Source organism: Brienomyrus brachyistius, chromosome 18 (assembly GCF_023856365.1).
Source record: "Brienomyrus brachyistius isolate T26 chromosome 18, BBRACH_0.4, whole genome shotgun sequence".
NCBI lineage: Eukaryota > Metazoa > Chordata > Actinopteri > Osteoglossiformes > Mormyridae > Brienomyrus > Brienomyrus brachyistius.
The window spans coordinates 21,647,063-21,671,205 of record NC_064550.1 but is presented as its reverse complement, the minus strand read 5'-3'; the positions used below and the strand labels follow the sequence as shown (position 1 = coordinate 21,671,205).

At 43.2% G+C, this 24,143-nt stretch overlaps 1 long non-coding RNA gene across 1 annotated transcript; it reads left to right on the top strand.

Annotated features, from left to right (window-relative positions):
• The first annotated feature begins 13,772 nt into the window (after window positions 1–13,772).
• On the top strand, window positions 13,773–16,089 carry LOC125713087 (uncharacterized). The gene is made up of 3 exons (XR_007383467.1): window positions 13,773–14,295; window positions 14,734–14,789; window positions 15,129–16,089. It is a non-coding gene; the product is annotated as an uncharacterized LOC125713087 (long non-coding RNA).
• Window positions 16,090–24,143: the final 8,054 nt, after the last annotated feature.

The window sequence follows — 24,143 nt, the reverse complement described above, 5'->3', positions numbered from 1 at the left end:
AGCTCACAGACTGTAGGCAGAAGCTTAATCGCCTTGGGACATAAAAAAGAAATTTGTACTATGATGGCCGAATGCATTTCAATTGTAACAAATAGGTATTGTAATCCTGAAATCAGTGTCACAGGTGGTAAAAGTTAATTATTCGAAGCTGCATATTATTAAAAAGAAATGTACCCAATGCTTAGAAATCTATTTTACATTTCAGTGCGGCGCTCTTCCCGGGTGCCGCTTACTGATGTCTCCATAACGCAGCATCTCCCGTTTGGTTAATGTCGCTGTGGTCCATGAACCATGACTCTTTCTCGTTGCACATTTGCAGCACTGTAATGATAACCGTATTAATTTCCCGGGGTCCTCGGGTAACCTGTCATAGCGAGAGCCATTACGCGAGTCGCAATGTTTTTGTTGTCGTTTAACACTCATGGCATATGTAGAGCATTTATCTGTTGTATAAAATGTTTTTTTTTTTTTGGAAAACATTGCCTTGTCTGTCCATCAGCGTCTTCACGTTTGGACTCCCGTCTGATTCGCGTGTATTTGTATATATCACAATCGGGGAGCTGCATGTCATTTTATGACTGCAAATGTTAACCGCCCGGCTGTTTGAGACTGTCTGTGGTTATTTTTTTGACAGGGAACAGGATTAACAAAATAACTGCAGTTCTGGCACATTGACATAAATGCGGATAATAGCTTGAAGAACTTAAAACCATGAGAACTTTAAAAGTCGCCCTGGCTGGGTTGCAGTTTACTCTTCAATGGATAGAAGGATGATTTTGAAGTTTTCCGATTTTTCTTTTTAGCTAATGAGCCTGTGTGTGAGACAACTTGTTCTATTGCTTGTTTTGTGTTGAGACTAGGAAATGCCACTGTGTTCGTATTTCCGAGCCTCCGCTAGTGGACAAACTGTCACAGTTATTGTTAAATATGGTGTCCCATTTTAAGAGCAGTACTTCATAGTCAAATTGTGTTTACAGGATGTAGAATAAAACTGACACCCCAGCCCCCCCACCATACACTGACCAGATGCAATCGAGGATGTTATGCGCTTTAATATATTTTAGTGTCTTTAGTGTTCTCCTGCAGAAACATTTATTACAAATGAAATTTTCATGTGGTAACCTATCCTAAAAATAAAACATTTAAGTCCTTTTCAGATAAAAAGCTAAGCTTGCAGAATATTTATGCTGCACGCATTTATTTTAAGTACTCTGGATTAACATAAAACTATGTTCAGAGGATTAAATTAAAAATCTGATTTAAAATAAACTCCCATACATTGCTGCCTGTCCAGCTTCAGCTAGGGCTGGGGGTTAAGTTGCCCCCCGAGCCAAAGCATTTAAAGAAAGGCCAAAGCAAAACACACCTGCAAAGTGAAAAATCGCATGTAGGGCTCTCAAAGTTGACGTGTTAATGTCAACTTTGAAATAATAACGCATTATAATTTCCTTCCGTTACCGTGTGTGTTAATTTTCATTCCGCAGTGTGAGAACAATATGAACAAAGATTAATAGACACCTGTATTATTGACAATTAAGCTAGATTGAAAATGGAGGATGGGGGGCTGCGTGTGGCTCTGTGGACTAAGCATGTGTTTCTGTAATGAGAAGGTCATCAGTTCAAACCCAGTCTCAGCGTGTCTGCAGGTCCTTGAGCGAGGCCCTTAACCCCCAAACCTCCACAGACAGCTTATTCTACAAAGGGCAAGCTGAGGGAGGCATACAAACAGGGACAGCAAAGTACAAATTATTATTATAAGTTTAAAAAACTGAATTATATTCAACACATTGCCAAATTGTCCTAATGTAGATTAAAACATGAGTTTGTCAGAATCAGACATTTATTGGACGGCTGGATGACAGATTGGAACTGACTGTTTACCAGCCATGTCAGTGAAAAACTTTCTGGGCTAAAATATTTTATTTACTGAACTAGCCTGTGACATTCCTACATTGGACTTAAGATCCGATTTCCTGCTGTTAATCATTGCTGTTATTAGATGGTTGGTTAATGCAATTACTGCAATTTCGTCGTACAAGTAGCATCCCTGCTCCAGTATAATGACAATAAAGTCGCTATTCTATTCTATTCTATTCTATTCTATTCTATTCTATTCTATTCTATTCTATTCTATGGTGGCAAATGATTCATGTAATTTGTGTGGGAAAGTTCAGAAATACTGACTTTTGGTACATCGAGATGCCTGCTCACCTAATAAATGCCCAGTACCACGCCACATTTCCCGTACTGGTAGTGTTGGGTAGAAAGTCAGCAGGTCAGTTGCTGGAGCAGTTTTATTTACACACATCTTCTGAAACGTGCGGTTCCCTCCACACTTTCTTAAGGACGCCAATTGTTAGACTTAACGTAGCATTTTACTTAATTGATATTAAATTACACTCAGTCATTTCTGTGACGATGACCTAAGCAATGCCTGTCTCCTACCTAACCGAAACACAGAATGTAAATCACTGCATTTAGAATGCAGTTACATGTGATTTATGGGGGGCATTATTATTAGTGCATAATGGAATTACATGAAGTGTAATATTTGTAAAAAGTAGAGGCTACGCCATTGGGTATGCACTGAGAAAGGTATTAATTCATTGGCTACTGTATATTACTCATCATTTAGAGGAGGTTTCACATGCAGTGATATTGCCTGTGATGTGTCAATGCGGTGGACAGTATCAATGGTATAAATGCTGTATTCTTTGAGTTTCATTTGAGACATAATACATTTTGAATAAATGAATCCCTGCGGATGAAGCTCTTCAGTTCTGATAAACAATGTTTATCTCATGATGTGAAGGGAGTGAAAAACACAAAGGAACAAAGGATGTGACTTTTGAACAGATTGTTCGTCAATTAAATAAACCTCATTTATTCCACAGTTCCTTCCCATAGTAATAGTAATAGAAAATTCTTACAGCGTGCTTCATTTCACCAGCGTTTGTGAGACCCTATAGTAGACAGTAGGTCCCAAGGGCATTGGCCAGTGCAGTAATGCCTTCTGATTGGCTCAGTGGGTTATGCCTGTCATTGCAGGGTCAATAATCGGAACCTTGTGCTCAGCAGAGTAGCTGCATATTTGTTGTGCCCTGATACCCAAGACCCTTGAGTCCACAGATATGGAAAACCTAGGAAAAGGGGAGTTCTGGTGATTATTAAGCTTTGTATTTGAGGAGCTGAACGTTGCCTCCGCTCTCTGTGCAAATGGAGCCGACCCCAAAGGCTCAGCCAAAAAAAAACAAGATTCAGAAACCACTGCAGGTGGCTCATGCTAAAAACGACATACCGTCCCTAAAGGAAACGCAGCACCGAACGGCCGACAATGAGCAGAACAGATGGTTGGATCCCTTAACTACACCAGGGGAGCTTCCAGCTATGAAAAACGTCAAGGGCTAAGTCAAGTTTACCTGGGCATTGATTTTTTAATTATTTTTTAAGGAAGATTGGCATCGGGGCTAAAATACTTGGGGTCGCAGTTTGGACCTAACGATGTCCATGCTCTGCGTGTTGTAAAAGTTGGGCTCTGCGTTTCTGGGTTGAGGAAGACGTTAGAAAGAAGATGTTAAGGCTACTATTTGGCCATACAAGAACAAAACAAACCATGTGTAACCTAAAAGTTACCACTAACATGAACAAAAAATAAAATTAAAGTATAGGCATGTGTCTGCAGCTCGTGTGCTTCTCAACCAACTTGCAAGAAGATGGTGCGGTCCTTGTCTCTCACCTACAGGCCCACGGTGTGTCTCAAACGTCTATTTCTTAACTTTGACTGTTACAACATCCATCCATTTTCCAAACCACTTATCCTACTGGGTCGCGGGGGGTCCAGAGCCTATCCTGGAACAACCCACGATGGGGGGCAAGTCCATCGCAGGGCACACTCACACACCATTCACTCCTACAGGCAATTTAGTAAGTCCAATTAGCCTCAGCATGTTTTTGGGCTGTGGGGGGGAAACCGGAGTACCCGGAGGAAACCCCATGATGACATGGGGAGAACATGCAAACTCCACACACATGTGACCCAGGCGGAGACTCGAACCCGGGTCCCAGAGGTGTGAGGCAACGGTGCTAACCACTGCACCACCATGCCGCCCCCTGTTACAACATTTTCCACGAGAAAAATTCAGCAACATACAGAGTCTGGGTCTCTGTGGCAGGGTTACTAAAGGACGTGCTCAAGGTCACATTCTTGCAATTGAATTATAGACTCAATGGTTCAGCCATAGGAAATCAGGACTGCAGCAATAAGGTCACATCTGGCAGCTGCGGTTGTATTTACAGTGCCTTACAGTGAGTTATTTACAACATATACATGGGTTATAAGGAAAGAGCACTGTACCACAACTCAGGCTCAACCCAGGTCGACAAAACAAACAAGCCCCCCCCCCCCAACATGAACTCAATACCAACTTACCTATCAAATCCCAACATAATATAAAATACTTGGCTCCCTGATTAACAAAACAGAGGACAACAAAAATGGAGAGTTCAATAGTCAAAACATAGCTAATAAACACTAAGTCAAACAAGGATTTGAGCAGCTGGAGCTAGTCCAGGCCTTATAACCAGATGGAAACAGGCGGCATTGTTCAATTGGTGGCATGATCAAAGCATGATGGGAAGATCATGTCAGGTGTCTTCCCCTGAAAGACAAATCCCCAAATATCCACACCCCCTAGTGGTAGGAGGCCATAAACACAAGTAAACAAATAAAATGTGAAATTGTTGCCGTGTGAGTGTCACCTAAGATGCTCGCTATGATGTTTGGGCTGGGCCATGATGGTGGCTCATTGGGTAGCCCTGTGTTCTAACATTATCAGGGCTGCGGGTTCGATTCCTGTCCCCGTTTAGGTTTCTCGTAGGTACTCCGGTTTCCTCCCGCAGTCTGCACACATGCGGTTTGGCGAAATGACCTTAGCATGTGATTGTCTTTGCGATTATGTGCCCTGAGATGGACTGGCATCCCCGCCTGGGGTGAGTGTGACTTTCTGATCTGTATTTTCTGGGACCGACTCCAGGAAAAGGATGCACAGCGACACAGTCGAGCTTTAAGACCTTCTACTGTAGCTACGGTGGCTTCGCGATTCTCAAATGGCAACGATGAAAAGGTCTTCCAGGCATAAATCAGCAATTTCCAAACTGAGTGCTTTTTTTGGGCTTGAGTTCAGCATGCGCCTGCACCTGTTTGCCGGATTTATCAGTGTAAATGAAGATCTGGAAAAAAAAATGACCACCGCTGGGTCTATTTCATTGAATGGAAGTCTTCAAAAGCTGGATTAAATGTTTTTTTTTTTTTTCTTTGGAGTGTCCTCTTGCTGTTATTTTCAGCAGGGATTTAAGAATATTAGCGGTTCCACTTTGAGACGCCGGTGGTGTCCGTAAGGCATGTCAGTGCGGCAAAGCTCACTCGCGATAAAGCAGTCAACATGGGTCTGGTGAGTCCCGCCGTGCGATCGAGGCGGCTCGTTCTCCTTGAAACCACGTCCTCGCCCCTCCCCCCTTCTCCCAGGCGCTTGATCTCTGCCGAGCTCCTCTGAATGAAGCTGCGGCATGTTCTAGTGCCTTCCGCTCACAGGAGGGAAAGTCCAGCTTAGTTTTTTTTTTTTTTTTTTGTCGGAATATGATGACGTCATAGACTACCGAGCAGCAAGGGGTCGACAGCGGCTCGCCGGGGTACCAGACGTTGTCACCCCCCACAGGCGACCTTCAGAGGCGTCGCCGCGCTACCGAATCCCGCCGAGATCACGGCGGCATTATTCCGATCTAATCAAGCCAAATCACCTGACACTTGGTACATTGCAGGTAAGTGAAATACATGTATGCAAAGTCCCAAACGACACTGACTAAATAGTGGAACAAAATTAAATATAATAATAAGAAATAAAATACAGTGGAAATTACAGACTGATAAATACAATCATGTAGTGAATAGCCATATAAATGAGTATGGATGAGTATGTGTCAATCCCACACACTTTGTTTAGTCCGGAAGAACTGCTCAGAACGACAGAGTGAAATTCCACAGGCGCTGTGCTCAGATCTCCCAGTTCTTGGCCTGACATCCAAAAAATACTCTCCGGCAGCATTTTCTTAATGTCAGAAGATATTTAAATGTTACTGTTGTACGACTCGGGGGCGGTATGGTGGTGCAGTGGTTAGCACTGTTGCCTCACACCTCTGGGTTCCAGGTTCGAGTCTCCGCCTGGGTCACATGTGTGTGGAGTTTGCATGTTCTCCCCATGTCGTCGTGGGGTTTCCTCCGGGTACTCCGGTTTCCCCCCCCACAGTCCAAAGACATACTGAGGCTAATTGGCGTTACTAAATTGCACGTAGAAGTGCATGTGTGAGTGAATGGTGTGTGAGTGTGCCCTGTGATGGGCTGGCCCCCCATCCTGGGTTGTTCCCTGCCTCATGCCCGTTGCTTCCGGGATAGGCTCCGGACCCCCCGCGACCCAGTAGGATAAGCTTTTTGGAAAATGGATGGATGGATGTTGTACGACTACGCAGGATTTCTTCACTGAGAGGAAGACAGGACGAGACTGCATGAGGCAGGATTGTCCCCAAGTGTGCGAAATGTCTTTGATTCTCTGTTGAAATAAAATAACATGCAGCCCAGAAAATCCCTGTGTATTTTCCAGCAGTATAATCTGTTGATATGTATTCCTGCGTATTGCTTTGGCAAGTTTTATTACTAGGCTTCTGTAATAGCGGTACAGTTGTGGAAAAGGATTTCGTAGGTCAGTGTTTCTCAGTCCTCGGGGGGGGGGGGGGGGGGGCAGATAGACCACATTTTTCTTCCTCCCAGCTCCCAGCGCCAAACAATCAAGAATAAACTGAAATGATCAAGAGCAACTCAAACAACCAACGACATCGAATACCTGGTATGGGTTGTGTGGGGAACCAGGAGGGAGCAAAAATGTGGACTGACCTGGGAGCCCCTGTGGATTGGGCAGAGAAAAAAACTCCCTTAGATAATATGGGCCTGAGGTGGGTGACAGATCTTCACATTCCAACACAGCAGAACATGGGCCACTCTGTCACCCTATGCAGTGCAATTAAATATCAAACACTGCACATTTAGACTAGGTCCTTAGGTTTGAAGTGGTGCTTTCATGTCGGATATGCAAACAGGAATGAGGCAGGCTTTTAAAAGAAAAAAAAATAAGCTCTGACAGGATTCAGTGTGCAGTGGTCCCGGTTTAAGTCAGACTTCTGCGGCTTTTAGATAGGCCTGCATTCTCTGATCCCATTAATGATAAGGCTGTCGGGCTGCCAGCTCGACCACATTAGTGCAGCATGTTTCAGAGCCTGTGGCGTTGCCCATAGCTCCGCCTGTTTTTAAAGATATGACATCACTCCCTGTTCTGTAATCCATTCACAGCAGCATCGGGGATATCCATCTGGCCATGAAAAATCACATTAGACACATGGGCTCCTCCCCCCCCAGTCCCCACATGTTGCAGTTGAAGACCAAAATGGAGGGAGCAGAGGCAGTGCCCCGCAAGATGCGTCCCATACCTGGCAGCACCAGCAGAGGGCAGGGGGCAGCTTGAGAAGTTAGGGGTAGGCTGGTATTTCTGTCTGCTCAAAGCCTACTTGGCATCTTGGCTTCAGACTGATTGGTGTCTACAGCTCGGGGGGGTATAAAGAGCATGAGAAGCCCCATCCCTGAGGAAGAGGCATGGCATAGTACTCAATAAATAGACAACAGGGGGTAATAAGGTGGCAGAGCACACCCAGATTTATCAGCCATTGTCCACTGGTTCCCTGTCAAGCCTTCTCTTCCTCCCTTTAATGGTTTTGCATGAGTGCAAGCAAATGGCTGCACCCCCGACCCCCATCCCCGTAAAGGTTGCCACGCTCTTAGCCCCGGTGGGGCGCCAACTCAAATCAGCACCTTCTCGGCATCCCTCTGGCCTCCAGAAGGCCTTCTGTTATGAAGGAGCTGCTCGACCATCAGCCCTGCCACCTGTCCACAGGAAACAACACTGCTCGCACGAGCTGTGACCCGCGAACTCCGCTCTGTGTTAACCAGGTCCGCGTCACATTTTTTTTAAGTTTAGGCAGGCTGGTCGTCTCCGATTTCAATTGTTTTCTGATAGATTAGAGAATCGGATGTATATCTAAATGATGCAGCGGACGTATAAAGAGGCTGGGCTACAGGAGCACGGACCCAGCCTAAAAGCCGATTGGTCCTCACCCATGTCACTCACCAGCTCCAAACATATCATTGGCTAATGGTAAGGTTGGGACCTCTGTATGAATTATGGCCCCTCTTGTGCCCCCTGCCCTTAAAAAAATCCCAAAATCACCTTTAAAATGATGCCACAGTCAGATAACAGCTCCCACTGAATGACTCTGGATTTGACTCAGGACCATGAGCCCTGTTCTATCACGTTCATTTGCCTGCAGACAATTAAATGTCAAATTCATTGCTTAAGTGATGGTTTCATCTAAAGCAGCTTATGCTTTTGCACAGATTGATGTTTTACTGGAACCATTCAGGTTAAACACTTTGTTCAAGGGCTCTGCAGAAAGGCTCCTAAACATACCGACGTTCAGCCAGTGTTCTTAATTTCATTTCTGCTTGTCCCGGCAGATATTTCAGCATCCTGTACATTTTTCATATCCGACGGCCTGTTTTCACATCAAACGCGCCTCTAATAGGTACCGACTTCCGCATTGTTCTGATTCAGCCTGCTTTTCGAATCCTCCAAATCTGAAACTTACAGGCACCCATATAACCTATTTAATTATGTAACACCTAGTATTTCTCACATGAAATGCTGTTTCTTAAAGGCACACAGATCCAAAAAAGTGCAATAATGAATGCAGGCACGATTCTGAATGTTCCGAACAACGTTGTGATTTCTGCCTCAGAAGAAAGCTAAACTTTAATTTTTATCCAGTACACAAAGTATGTTGTAGAGCTCACAGAGTTTTCCTTGTTGTATCTGGGACCCCAACAAGGATGCTTCCTGCCTCATACTCTATTCTCTTTGGGATTGGCTCCAGGCTCACTGTGACCTACTATAGTGTTTCCCCACCCGGTCCTTGGGGACCCACAAACAGTCCACATTTTTGCTCCCTCCCAGTTCCCTGCCAGACAGTCCACATTTTTGCTCCTTACCAGTTCCTTGCCAGACAGTCCACATTTTTGCCCCCCTCCAGTTCCCTTCCAGACAGTGCACATTTTTGCCCCCCTCCAGTTCCCTGCCAGACAGTCCACATTTTTGCTCCTTACTAGTTCCTTGCCAGACAGTCTACATTTTTGCTCCTTACTAGTTCCTTGCCAGACAGTCCACATTTTTTCTCCCTCCCAGCTCCCTACCATGGACTGTCTGTGGGTCCGCGAGGACCGGATTCGAAAACACTGACCCACTGGATAAGCGATGATGGACTGCATAGATCAATTGTCCAATTAGACATTTTTAACAAAACGGCTTCTAACACGAGCAATAGCTTGATTCAGCGCACTTCTGAGAGGGTTCCGCCGCTAGAACTGGTCTGAGATGAAGTGAACAGCCCACCTGCAAACACAGGACGCCACACAATGCAGCCTGACATATTAACGGTTGCCCACTGTGATGCGGGATAATCCGTTAAGCACAGTTTGTTTTCTGCGTAATTAAGCACAGCAACCATATGATATCAAGTTTTAACAATCAGAGCGGCACTCTTCGGCAGTCTGGCTGGGCTTCTCTCCCTCTCTCTCCCTCTCTCTCCCTCTCTCTCTCTTTCTCTCTACATGATGCAGTGGATTGAATTCCTTTCCTGGAAACTGAGTTACTTTACCCCTATCTGCCTGTGACCCTTTTGCGCTCAATTATTGGCAGGTGTGTTGGGTTGCACTGCTAGAATGGTTGTCTTTTTCTTGAGCTTTTTGTCCCTCAGTTATTATACATTCGCGAACATAAAACCAGGCTGCATCTGTTGTCAAACATTTAATTCATGTTGCTCAGATTGTATATGATCATTCCCTGCCGTGATCATTCAAGGCCTCAGTGCCCTTGATCACAAGGTTGTTGGTTTATATCCCTTGGTCTCCCTTGAGTCATGCCACTACTGGAACCTTGAACAAGGCTCTTAACCTTAATTGCTCCAGGGACAAGCTGACCCTGCTTTCCCAATTGCATGCCGCTCTGGATAAAACCCACCTGCCAAATAAATAAATGTAATTTTCTCAGAAAATTGATTTTTTGGCTGCAGTAGGTCTGGCGCCCTTAGCTGAGCTATGCTTTATTTAAGGATTTTATGCACTCTGAAGAATAACACGCTAATTAACAGCACCGTTTTTTTGTTACCACTACTGCAACAACTTTTCCGTTGAATATTTGTCTAATCACCTTGCAGACTGCAAATTAGTTGCTACCCAGTGACTCACTCTCTCGTCTCAGTTCTTTTGATCGTTCATGTGAATGAGAGATGGGTGAATCTCTTGGATGAACCTCTCTGCTTTCCATTTTGTTAGAAGCTACACAGGTAACAGGTTTGCTACCTAGCGATAGCTATGTGGTTTTTAACACGCAGCCAGCAGTCTCCTAGGAGGCCTTCCAGGAAGCAGGTTTAACAACGTAAAACTTCCGTTCCAGAGACTGAGTCAGTTATCATAACAACTCGTGATCTGAACCAAACCTGGTTTTTGACAGAGACCCAGATTTAAATGGCCTTTGCTGAAACTATGCAAGTAGGTGAGCTTAATTTACAGCCCTGGTCAACAGGATCAAAGAGTTTGTGATCTTGTTTCATTGTCTGATGAATCAGTTGCCACGCAAGCCCAAATTCTTCCAAATTCAGGGGCTGCGTCCTTCTCAGGCTTCAATCGAGACTGAATGCATTGCAGCGATGTGACAAGGCCGGCCTATTTCAAAGGCTCCATCAAATGCGATCTAGAAATGCATTCTTTTCCCAAGTTCGGGTGGATCCTTCGCAGCCCAACATATCCCAAAATTAATATCGCCATGGTAAAGTGGGTGCGTCCCGGCTAGGTGGTAGGAGCGGCGCCAGGCCATCCCTTTTGACAATGCTTTCTGTTAGACCTTTCTCTAGGATGTAGCCCCTGAATTCAGAGCAAGCCAATGTCTGTCCCATCTTGGCGAATATTCAAAAATTTGGTGGCTCTTCTGATTGGTGGCAAAGAGACACCTCATCTGAAGAGTACTGGAGAAATAACTGATGCCTACAAGGGATGGATGCCTTACACACCAGAAATATCAGTGACCATTAAAATTCAGTGCTGATTTGAATGAATTAATTGATGCAAACTACAACAAGAATGTCCAAAACTTTGATATGTTTCAAGCTTTATTCAGGTCAGTCAAACCAAACAACACACAACAGGTGGTATGTATGACAGTCTGTATCATGTTAATAAAGTGTTAGTGTTCTAATTACAATGTAGGCTGTGAAAGTTCTACCCCAGGACCACCTACCTGTGCTAAGACGGCAAAAACAAGGAATCGCGGAATTTCATGGGATAAGTAGGACCAGAATCAGATCTAACTGTCTCTTTAAATTGGAAATAGAAGTTGGTCTGGAATAGCACTGTGACCCAAATGTAAATGTGTATGCTGTTCAGGAATTAGCACTTTTTCTTGTATGACTACTGTATGTATAGGGTTAAATATAATAAGGCTTTTACATGTTTATTGGATTTATGCACTGATTTAGAACAGAGGTCCCAACATAATGGTTGATTATGAAACTTGCGGAAACTGCTTGTGAAAGCTGACAGAAATGTTCGTTCAGCAGGGGTGATTGTTCGTGTTTCTTTTAAAGTCAGTTTTATTTTCATGTTTGTTTTTTATTTGGAATATTTCATACAACTAGTGTGATGTACAGTTTACAGAACTTCTTGGGAAGGAGGGTGTATTCCTAGAAATCTCCCTTACAAGAACTGAGCAGATTTTAACAACGAATATATTTACTTGGGAAATATTTCTAAAAATGCATCAGTGGTACATAGTCCTGTCACTGCGTCCAGTTCTACAGGGTATCCTATTTAAAGCAAGTCAGTTTGTTCACATAATTTGAGAGACTAACAATGGGAATCGTCAGTATATACGGGAGAAGGCCACCAAAACCTAGACTCATATCTTTTTTAACTGTTATGACTGTATCTGTTGTTAGACATGGATAACAGTTATGCAGAAGCATTATTTAAATATTTCAGGGCAAAATGGTGAATTTAGGCTTTTTTTTGTTAGTTTTTACCATCAGCAATTGAAAACAAAGAGGGAGTGAATAGAATTTAAAAGCGACTGCTTAGTACCTGGGTATAACGCTAGCTAAACAATTTCAGCTTGGAATGCAAGACCGCAGTACAGTAATTTCAATTTCTATAATGTTCTGTAGGATGTGTGTAATAGCATTTCATAATTATGATGATGCCATTGCTTTACCACTGTAATCTCCTGACAATACAGTTTGAGTATTTTTTTATTGTCAAACTTTTAAGTAACTGTTTTCAGTATTAAGTGTCGGGTTACAGACCTGGTGGTGACAAACTGATATTGGCTAGAAGCATCGTGACTATTTTCCCGTCACTGAAAATCATGATGGCACAACGGAATGAAGAGTTTGTAAGTAGTTCACTCATACAACGCAACATGGTACCTGCGCCCATGCAATTTTAGTAAACGAGGGTCTAGGTTTTGACCCCACAACCTTATGGTTCATAGGCCACTACCAACCAACAAGCATGACCAGAGGCGTGTAGCACAAAGTGAGGTTTGGTGTTTAGGTACAGTAGATAACTTGTCAGATTTAAGGTAGTTTGCGTTAAATGTAAGTGAACAGAGATAACGTCAATTCAAACTGGGGTATTCACACGTTATCTAACTTACAAACCCCATTTCATGTTACAGGCCCCGGGGTATATTGTTCTCATGTAGCCAGATAACTAAAGCCAAATGTCAGAACTGTCCTATGGTGACTTTTCAGTAATCTTAACTACACTCACGAAGAGATTCATCAGGTATGATAGAAAAACTGCTGGATACATAAACTCCATGGGCAATGGTGGCCCTTAAAAAATAACAAATGTCTGTTTTTTTTTTATGATCTTGATTCATTGAGATCAAGAGGCGTCTTTATGATTATCAGTGACGCTGTTAGTGTAAACAAGACAGGACCAGCGATTCCGCACGAGTTTGCATTACACTGGAAACGCCCATAGAAGCAGAAAAGGACTCGATCGCGGAGTGGGAGTCTGGGGTCAGAAGGAAGAAACCCATGTAGTAGTACTGTGGGACTATCAAATCAGGCATGGCGAAAACCTACAGCAGTCATAGGTTATGCATTGCAAGCATGTGGCCCACGGTCGAAGATATTTTTGTGTAGTAACCTTGCTTTTTAGAATGCCATGCTAGTTATGTATGCATGTTGTACACAACCATCTGAATCCTAGATAATTCATTGTGTTTTGGGGGGGGGGGGTAGCTTGGTGGTTTGGGATGCTGTGCCTATGATCGGAAAGTCACCGGTTCAAATTTCAGGGTCAGCAGAGTGATTTCACTGTTGTGCCCTTGAGCGAGGTTATTAACCCTCCTTCAAGGATTATCGGACTCGGCTTTCTCAGTTGTATGTTTATAAAAATGCATAAATTATTCAGAGTGAAGCACTGAAGTGTTGTATTGAACATGCATGGCCTGTGGTCACTATAGATTTTATGAGTTCCACAGCCATGTATAGGTGATGACATGTATAGGTGATGACATTCAGTTCTGTCTATTCACTATGTATATAGTTCTGTTAAATCGTCTTAGCTGCAAGTATAAATTTTGGATTTATTACTTTGGGTTTTAGTGGCAGAGAAACTTTTAATCAAATCCAAAGGCTTTGCCATTACAAACTACAATCTCTTGGCCCTCAACATTGCCGAGAGAACCTCCTTTAAATCTCCTGAGTTTCGCAGTGACTGTTGCATTTTGTCCTGTTTATCGGTTTGACACAGAGTTTGGGAAAATGTTTCCAGGAAAGTCTGACCTCTTCCTTCGAAAATGGGAAGGAAATATCGTCCTTAAAATACTGAAAATGACTCCATCACAGGAGAATCCCCTCGTCTTGCCATCTGAAGATGTGAGATTGGCTGGTTCACAGCTGATCGGAGGATCAGCCTCAAGAACCATGGACCCAGAGATGTTCAGCGACCTACCTGGAGTATCAGCTTTTAACAACTGCTCAAAGTAGTCGGTCCAGTGGGTCACAACTGTTGTGCCATCCGTAAGGACCGTTCCATCATCCGCCCTCACAGCATTTCTCCGAGGAACAGATTCAGATGTGCGTAATGCTTCGATTCCTCCGTAAGCAAGACGTAGGACACATCAGGGTCTTATCATGAAAGGTCTCCCAAGTCACATTGGAGTCGGAAGTCGCACCCAAGTCAGAATTTTTTGAATTTTTCTAGAATTTTTAGCTACACCCCAGTTTGGTGGTAATCTAACTTCATAATGACATCACACCTAATATCATACCTAAATCATCGTAATAATGTTTTGTGGGGTAGTGTTTCTTCACCCAGTCCTCGGAGACCCCCCAGCCAGTCCACATTTTTTTCTCCCTTCCCGCTTAAAATACACCTGTACCAGTTATTTGGTGTCTTAATTGGCTGGGAGTTGGGAGGCAGCAAAATTGTGGACCGTCTACGGCTCCCCAAGGAACAGGTGGAGAAACACTGCTCAAAAAATTAGTAAATTCTGTTTTGTGTTTCTTCTTCAGAGTCCTGCTTCAGAGCTCTTCAGATGCTCACAGATCTTTTGCTTCCTGCAGTATTGGTAAGGAACCATGAATGTAGTAAATGAAGTGTTATAGCAGCTCAGCCTTACGTGTTGCACATTAAACCGATAGTAGAGCTGCTAATTTCTTTGAAAGTCTTTATAGGGGCAGGGCCATACTACCCTGGCAGAAAGCTGATTGGCCCCCATTGTGCCTCCTTCCCTGTCACTTACTGATTTAAAATATATCATTGGCTCTATGAATTATGTTCCTTCTCATGCCTCCCACCTTCAAACTCCTAGAATTACCCCAGGTCAGATCTTGTTTCGCGGCTGACTTTGCTATAAGCACACATAAAGTTTTTCCTGCATATGTAATGTAAACCTGAATTTTTCCAGATCAGAATCCAGCCGAGACATGGAATGTCACAGTCCCATCCTCGTGTGTTTTGGACAGCCCTGCGCCATTGCCTGATACCTCATCCTGAGCCTGATACCTCATCCTGAGCCTGATACCTCATCCTGAGCCTGATACCTCATCCTGGCCCGGAATGACCAGGTTGTCATTCCACTTCAGGATTGCAGTTTGACATGTGCCACTGATAAACTTCAGGATATATTGGGTTTGCAACCTGCCATATTCTGCCTGACTTGCATCAGTCTTTAATTTCCTTGAGTATGTTTATGACTGGCGTCTCTCTCTTGGGTGGAGATCAAAGGCCGAGGAGCTCAGTCCAAAGCTTCATTTAGTGGTGTAAGGTGAGGGGTTCCCAACATCCAGTACCGATCCATGGTCGGCATCCTACTGGACATTCTGTTTGCATCTAAAAAAAAAGGAAATTGTAAAACTTATGACATCGCCTTTTTACTGTGGACATCAAAAGGTTGGGAGCCCCCAGTTTAAGACACTAGCATGTACATCTGTCCTATGGGCACAAACTCATTTTCCAAAGGGACATTGTTCATGGAATTTTCTGCTCATAAATGACAGTAGTCACTGACAAATCCACAGCTGCTTCCTGAAGAGTGTTTCTGATCTGTCAGACAGGTCTGTGCTGATTTTTTCCCCCTATAGTTCCTGAATGTGAAAATGAAGATGTTGTAATAATTTCATGGATTTTACACCAGAAATATTTTGATGGTCCCATGTGTGCTTATGTGATGGAATGAACAAACGAAATAAACTGATTAATGTAAAAGATACAGCAGACAGACGTAAGACCACCAGACTTGGCATCTTTTACAGACCTATTGTATGTTTATGCAAGATACAAGATTTTTTTTAAGTCATGCTAGAGGTTGGAAACAGTGACTGTTCTTGCATTATACTGTGACTTGAGAAGTGATTGCCTGACTAGTTTTTTAATGTCAGAAAGTTCAATTTATTTTCATGGAGTGGTATATGAATTAATTAAATAACGTAATGTTAAAAAGCCCAATAATTTATTTGGAATAAAAACATTTGGAGTGAGAATACACAGTAAAAACAATATGTCAGAGATTTGTTGTTACAATACTGCCGGTTTTAAATGGATTAGCACACTGGCTTTAGTAAAACAAATCATGGATAAGAATGACTGTAAAAGACATTAAACTCATTTGTATTCCCTTACTAATTAGAAACATCATAAAAGATTTAATATAAAGTGGCAAAATGATTCCCAGTTTGCAAATTTCAGAACAACAATTGTTCCAGAATATGTTTATTTACACAATAGAGAAATATTAAGGAATTGCATATAATATAAACTTGCATACTGTAAAATCTCCACAGATTTTCATACATTATTTGATAGACATTTAATTGCATGCGATTTCTGTTTTGCTTTCTTTTTGAAGAATCTTGCCTCTTGTTAAGACAAATTACATCCATTCATGGTTTCTGATGTGAAACATACTTTGTACTGCATATTGTTTAGCATTTTAGTTTCACTTTCGTCTCTGACCTCAAATACTTAATTGCGTACGCCAGTTAAGCTCTTGGGAAATTAAATGTCCAGCGCTATAATCCATATCCCTGGCAGTCGGGGCTGCTCTTTACAGCGGAAGTCACATGATTCAGTGTCTAAACAGGTGGCTAGAGTTTTGGACAGCTGGAAACTCGCAAGCAGCCAACAAATCCCTAGAGGGCGCTTTGCAGCATTCTGCCGTAAAAAATAAGCATTGGCTATGAAAGGACAGTCCTACTGCCTGAGCCTCTCGAGAGCCTCGTCCTGCATCTCAGTGCTAATTGCACCTAAAAGTCAGCAGTGAACTTCAGAGGAGGTTCTGCACCAAAGCAAACGTGGTGCCACTTCTCGCAAACAAGGACGCTAATTGTCTGCAACATCTGTCCTCTGCGTGATGGTAGATTTAGCATCTCGTTCGCAGCGAAAGCGATTTGCTTACAGTCAGCGCACCCGGGGGAGTCCTTTTTATGCAGAACATCTTTGGGGTTCCTGTGTGAACAACTGTTCTCCCAGCAGGCTGCGTGGAGCTAAAATGTGGGAGCTAAAGTCAGGGACACAACCAAAGCAGCGGTATGACTGCACTCAGGCGGCACCTCAAGTGGCAGGTGTCAGCCACAGGAAGTCAGAGCACCTGAGAGGGCAACGGAGCAGAAGTTACCAAGATTTTTTTCCATTTTTTGGGAATCGTAGAGAAAGACAGACAATTCAGTGGAGGTCTGCATGTATATGTATGTGTTTCCATGCTCTGTGGGATGTTTATTGCTTATATATGGAGACATGCCTTACAAACACACATCTGTGACCCTAAAAGTCGTGTTCATGTTTTCGTTTGTTCACAGAGCTCCAGACAACTAAACTCATCAGCCAAGGAACTGCATGTCCAAGTCTTGAAAAGAGAAGTATGTAAATGTACTTTTGCTTTAGGGATCCTGCGCACTAATACATTCAGGTCGGACTCATTTGGGTTGCGGCGGTGAGTGCTGAAAACGCTGACCCTTTAGTGTTTGGATGGAAGGGTCAGTCATTACTGAGGATGTCCTGCTTTCATCTCGAGCATGTTGTGTCTACTTAAACTACAGCATGGCTGTATATAGACCCCAGCTAAAAGCTGATTGGCTACCTGAAGTGAGTCCTCTCCTGTCACTCACTGATCCAAAAATATAATTGGTTAATGATAAGGTTGGCCTCTATGTATGAATAATGCCCCCTCTTATGCCACCCCACCTTAAGAAAATCTTTGAATTGCCCTTAAACTACAGACAGTGAAAGCCTACTGGCTTGTATTTTTTATTTTTTGCATTAGATATTTCCTTTCGGAGTCGTTTTTAATGAACACTCCTGCAGCTCGACCTGCTGAAAATGTCGTTTTACATCTAAGTGTTTCAGCGGTGATATAACAAGTAACACCTTGCAGTACATTCCAATGCATGAGACTTCTAGCTGAAAAGCAAACAGCGGCGAGATGCATCATTTGAAAATCTTATTTGAAACAGTTGATTTTTAATGACAGGTTTATACTTTCCATTTCAGTCCATGCCACATCAGACTGGTTTATCTTTCCAATGTAGGTTGGTGCTTCTATTCCAAAGTCAAGCATCCCTTTAAAACCCTCTTCTTTATTTCCCAGTGTATATTACAGCAGTGGCTTTGAGCCTGACAGTTCTTGTGACCCCAAGTCTTCTTGCATTTCTGTTTTCCACTCGCATGCAGCCGTCGTACCATTGACTCTGTGTCAAGAATGACATTTGTGCTATTTTAAATTATACCCAAGAGTTGGAAGGTTCACACTTCCAAAGTCTGTCTCCTATGGCGATTTAATATAATATCTCTTGAGCTGCGGGGTTAATGTGGTTGCTAAGAGACAGAGCACACACATGCCAGTGATGGCTGCTCGTGTGCCATGCTATGTAAATACACAGTGACCTCAGGCTCAGACCTGTGATTTGCACAAAGTGTTGGTTCAGTAGTTACCGGAGTAGCTGGTGCTCAGAAAGCAAGCGACATGAATGGAAATGGAACGTTCCGGCTTATATTTCATCCATCCATTTTTGCAAATTTATGCTCAGTCAATGTTACGGTGATGAAGGAAAATGAGGTTCGCCCTGGACAGGGATGCTCATTTATGTTTTTGTCTCTGCACATGTTTTAAAATTCGGTCCCCAAAATAAATATATTCTCACGATTTCCATAATAAATTGCAGGCTATTTCAGTTTTGAGGAAGCAACATGATCTACTTAAAATCTGTCCTGAAGATTATCATTTCGAAAGACATCAATGTTCATGTATTGTTTGTGTTTCGTCGACTGTGTCACAATGCAAAAATGGAACCCACAGGAGCGCTGGTGAGCCTCAGTCTGGTGGTTATTCCTGCTGGCATTCCCTCCTGCCTCCGTGTGACAGGTTGACTTGACAAATTTGACAGTGACGGTTATTGGATGCCGGGAATTTTGACAAAAGTCTCGAAAGTGGGTTTTAAGGACTCGCACCCAGGAATGATAAGCAAGATGCCAGAACGCAAAATAGGAAATCGAGGTCAACACAAGCTGGAGTCAGAATTAAGAGCCAGAACCACATGTATATACACACATGTATACGAAACCGAAATGACATTCAGCAAAAAAGAGTCAGAAAATAGGTGAGAATTCAAAAGCCAATAGATTTAGAAGCACGGACAGTAAACAGTTTAGCCACGAGGAGAAGAACGAAGAAGCAAAATCACAGAAAGTCCTCACATCTCCCTTATCATTACAGTATCTTGGCATAATGTAGGAACGTGCAGCAATGCAGAAGTTGGTCTGCTAGGCCGCGACTTCAGAATCACTGCTAAACATTCTTTAAATCAAAAAATGTCGTTCAGAAAATTGAAAAAAAAACTGACGTTTTATTTGAGTGGCACATTGGGCTCGTCAGTGCTGCTGGTGGCCGACCTTGAGGGTTGCGGTTTTCAAATGCGACTCGGCTCCGAGTTGCTGCCCTTGCTTGGCTGTGCTTTCTGCACAGTTCGGGCCGGTCGGCAACCTTGCAGTGCCGCCGGCGAAGTGCGTCGTGATGGACTGACAGAGGCTCTAGCCCATGGCAGGAGTATGAGGATGTATCCCTGTCTGAGAGGTATCCGGAGTAGATAAATGATAGATGACACCCTGGTGACCTTAGCCTGGTTGGATACATTCAGGAATTCCCGGAACCCACTGGGGGAGGAATAACCCACTGGGGCAATCACAGTAGTGGTTCCCTAAAGATTTGACAGAATGAACGCTGCATTTGAAAACAATTGCACTTATCTGCATTTTCATAATATCTCTTGGGCATTGAGATCAATACAGTTGACTAAGGAGGAGTTGGAATGCTGAAAACGGCAGGAGCGGAAGACTGTAGCAGACAAGGATCGTTTAGCCTTTCTTCCTAGCTATTCGATATTCACTCTGCTGCACCTGCCACGATGCTGAGACATTTTGTAATGAAAGAGTTCCGAATTCCTGAGTGCAGAGCAAGCAGTTTCAAGGATTCACACCCAAGGGATGACAAGCCCCAAAACCAGGTACAAAAATCAGGGTGAAAAGTCAAGTTACAGTCAGGGGCAACGCAGAGAACAAGCAAACAAACAAGGTCAGAAAAACAAGGAAGAGTTTCACAGACTAACTGCATACGAACAGAACCACAGCAAATGAACAGCTCAATAAGGTGTCAACTCAATGCCTCATCAAAGGGCTTCAGTCGCAGAAGGGCCGTATATCTCCTGTTTGTTGATTAAGAAATTGGGGGACAGCTGTTTATAGAATCGAGTGTGACTGTAGGGACTGCTGACTGAGACAGGTGATATAAACAAATTTTATTTTCCATTTTTGAAAAAAAATTATAGTAAATACATGAGCAAAAGAATTAAACACAAAACGAAGCACTGAAAACAATAAAAATGCAAATATATGTATATATGTGCCTATTTGTGCCTGTATATGTGCTGCATATGAAGATATGAAACATCAGGAATATGATATTGTTCACCAGTTTCTTTAAAAAGCTTTTCAGAGTGGGTTTGTACAGCAGAGTCCCATTAATGCCATTATGGCCCGAGTGAAACCTACAGCACCATTTATTGTGAATTTTGAAAACAGTTCATTGGATATTACATTTTAGCAGCAACACCGCTAACCTACTTATAGGAGGGAACTTTCTCGAGATGATCATCGATCATCCAGCCGGCAGAAATCTTTTTCCTGAGAAATCTCTCTAAACCTGTCCCATTTAGAGCAGAAACCCTCTTTCCTGTTGCGGAGTGACACAATGCAGGTGGGGAAAAGGTGACGACCCACTTAAAAGCTCCAAGACAAAAGGATTTTTTTGGGGACAATTGAACACACTGGATAAACTGCATAACAAAAGGACCATACGGGGTTAAAATGGGGAAAAACAAGAACTAACTACAAAAAGTATCAGAAGGTAACAGGGAGGGAAAAGAGCAACACAGGGAACAGAAGAGGTAACTTGAACACTGACATACAACTACAACAAACGGTCAAGGAACGGAAGCAGAACAGGTACTTAATAGCACAGCTAACAAGACACGATGCAGTACAGGTTAGAATTATAAGCGAATTAACCAAGGAATAGGTGTGGCATATCACACAGCACTGGATACTAGGGAAAATTTACGAACATAAATGGTTAACTAAAGGAACACTAAGAAATGGAGCAAGAAGCGAAAGACAAGGAACCAAATGAAATACAAAAACACCAAAAACAGGAAAGCACTGATAACCAATAACACTAGGGAAACCCCCCCCCCCCCCAAAAAAAAAAAAAAAAACTAACAAAGCACATGAGGCTGGTTATTAGCCAGCTTTAAAGCCACAACGCTTCAATCTGAGCCACACGCTCAGCCCACTGAGCTACGCAGCAGGCCAGGGACCAGGGAAGGCACATCAGGGCTGAAAGGCGAGAGCCAGGGGCCCAGCAAAACCTGCTGGCCAAATGGGGCGGAGACGTGAGAGGCGGGATCAGACGAGTGCAGACCCTGACATTTTCCATCCTGAAATGTACATTCACCACAGTGTGGCACGATTGCATCTTATCACCAAATATCCCAAACAGTAGCTCCCCGACTGTCAATCCCCCGGACTGAATGGTTGTCAGACGAATGACTATCATCCTCCATAAATTAATTAAGTTTGTTACTATGCGCTGCATTTCTCTCCACCCACTGCCAGCTGTCGCTCTTAGTTACCTGCTGCGGTTGGCGCGTGTTTGTGTCATGTGTCACATTAGCGTATGCTAATACGCCTGGCTTCATATTTCAAATGTCACCCGTGCTAAAGGCTTTCCCTGCCTGAAATTCCCTGTGCGGTTCTTTAGAAACAAGCCCGTATGAATGTTTTTCAGATGTTAAAACCTAAACGTTATTCTTTCCCTTCTGAATAGACAGATGTCGATTTTAATCCCTTCTAGGGTTAAATATCACATTCTGGTGAAAATGGCTTCAGTTACCTACCAGCCAGATTCTCCTTCTCCTTTTGCATGTGTGTATGTAGAGCGTTGTCTAAAGTGGTAATATTTAATTATTCGTTTACTGTCATTTATTGCTATCATTTTTAGATTTCCAGGTTCAGGGTTCACCTATCAGAATATAGTCCTCGAGATTTCTACAATCCTCTCGTAGCCATAAATACATACGTGGCATTTGAATCTGTGGAGATCTTTTTAAAGGAGATATTTAACACTGAGTAAACCTCTGAGACTATGAGGCTATGCAGCTTTTAACGCCTCCGCATTGAACCTGATAGAATTTTCTGAAGCATACGCTCAAATTTACAGTCACCATAACCTCGGAATGCAACGTACAGGATTACCTGTTAGCAGACTGTCCTGCGGCCATTTTCCCTCGGAGCCGACCCTTGTCAAAGCAGATCTCATCTCTGCTGAGCATCGCGGGCAGTTGACCCTGTGGCTGCTCTGATGTCTGTTATTTTCCCACCGACCCGTTTAAAAGACATTTTTTTTTTGTCCTTGAATAGTGAGCGGGATTTATAAGGAAGATGCCGTGATTCCTCTGCCGTGACTGACCCAGGGGACACGATGAGGCATGGTGCATTGCCTTTTGAAAACTTTATGAAATTAAATAAAAATATGTCTGTAGAACCTTATTAAACTGTGGGGGATGTTCGCAGCTCGAGAATAATGTATTATGGATCATTGCAGAAAATGTTTTTTTTTTTTTTGGCTTTAAATTTTTCAAGTTTCGCAGCATTTTGAAAAATGTATAAGCAGTTACGCCTATTAAATATTACAATATATACTTATCGACAGCTAGTGCCATTTATTCCCGCCTGGGTCATGTCTTTGATTCCATAGTCTGATGTTTCTGCCTTTAACCGGTTCTTGGAATAATTAAAATTGTGCCAGTGTGTGTCTCAGCAGGTTAGGATGCTGTGCTTGCGATTGGAAGAGTTCCAGCTCAAATCCCAGAGTTGGCAGAGTGATTTTCACCTCCAGCACGGCCCTTAACCCCCAACCGCTCCGGGGATTTATCTAACCCTGCTTCCTCCCTAAAAGATCCGTCGCTTCGGATAGAAGCAGCTGCTAAATAGATGAAATGTAATTCCACGTGCAGTTTGGGAGCTTCCGGTGTTAGGGACCTGGGATGTGCACTTGTGGACTGGTGTGGACGTTCAGCCAGTTTCCACCAGTATTCCTGGCCTGTTTTATTCCATATGCCTCTCAGCCAATGGTATGAGCTCGCTTAGAAATTGGATGGTCATTCCCTTGATCATCATTACAGTTAAGCATGATCCATAAATTTTTACCAATGACGGACGAGTGTTCTGTGGGGGGGGGGGGGGGGGGGGGGGGCTGGTTGATTTACTGGTCACTTAACCCAGTAAGACCCAGTAAGATTCTCCAGTGCATATATTTCAATCAATTGGAGCGAAGTTTAATACAACGAGCCAAACCCATTTCATTGATAAAAAAAACACTCCAATTTTTTAAACATTTACATAAACATAATCAATTGAGGATGCATGGTTCATTAATCGGGTATTCATTATTCTGAATAATTGCATCGGCAGGGTAAGTAGATCTGAATGGAATAATTCTTCGCCCCCCGACGTCAAGTCCTGTGATGTCAGAAGGGATGATAAATAGTAATTAATAAAGATTTTACATGGCTCTCAGTTGCCTTGGAAATGGGAGGGAGGTCTTTGCTGCGAGAGGGTCCTAGGAATACTTGTGCAGGTTAGCGTGGAAAAAAAAAAACTGGTAGTCATAGCAACAAACTGAGTTTCTTGAGGGTTGGAACGTGAGTTCACGGTGGCCCCCAGATGTGGAAATGAGATTCATTTCAATATCCACCCATAACAAGAGCGCGTCACGTGACGTTCCCGTGCTCTATTAATGCCAGACGCGCTCGGGTTTCGCAACGGGGCTGCAAAATGAAATTTCTACCCATGACTGAACTTTGCGCCAAGAGAA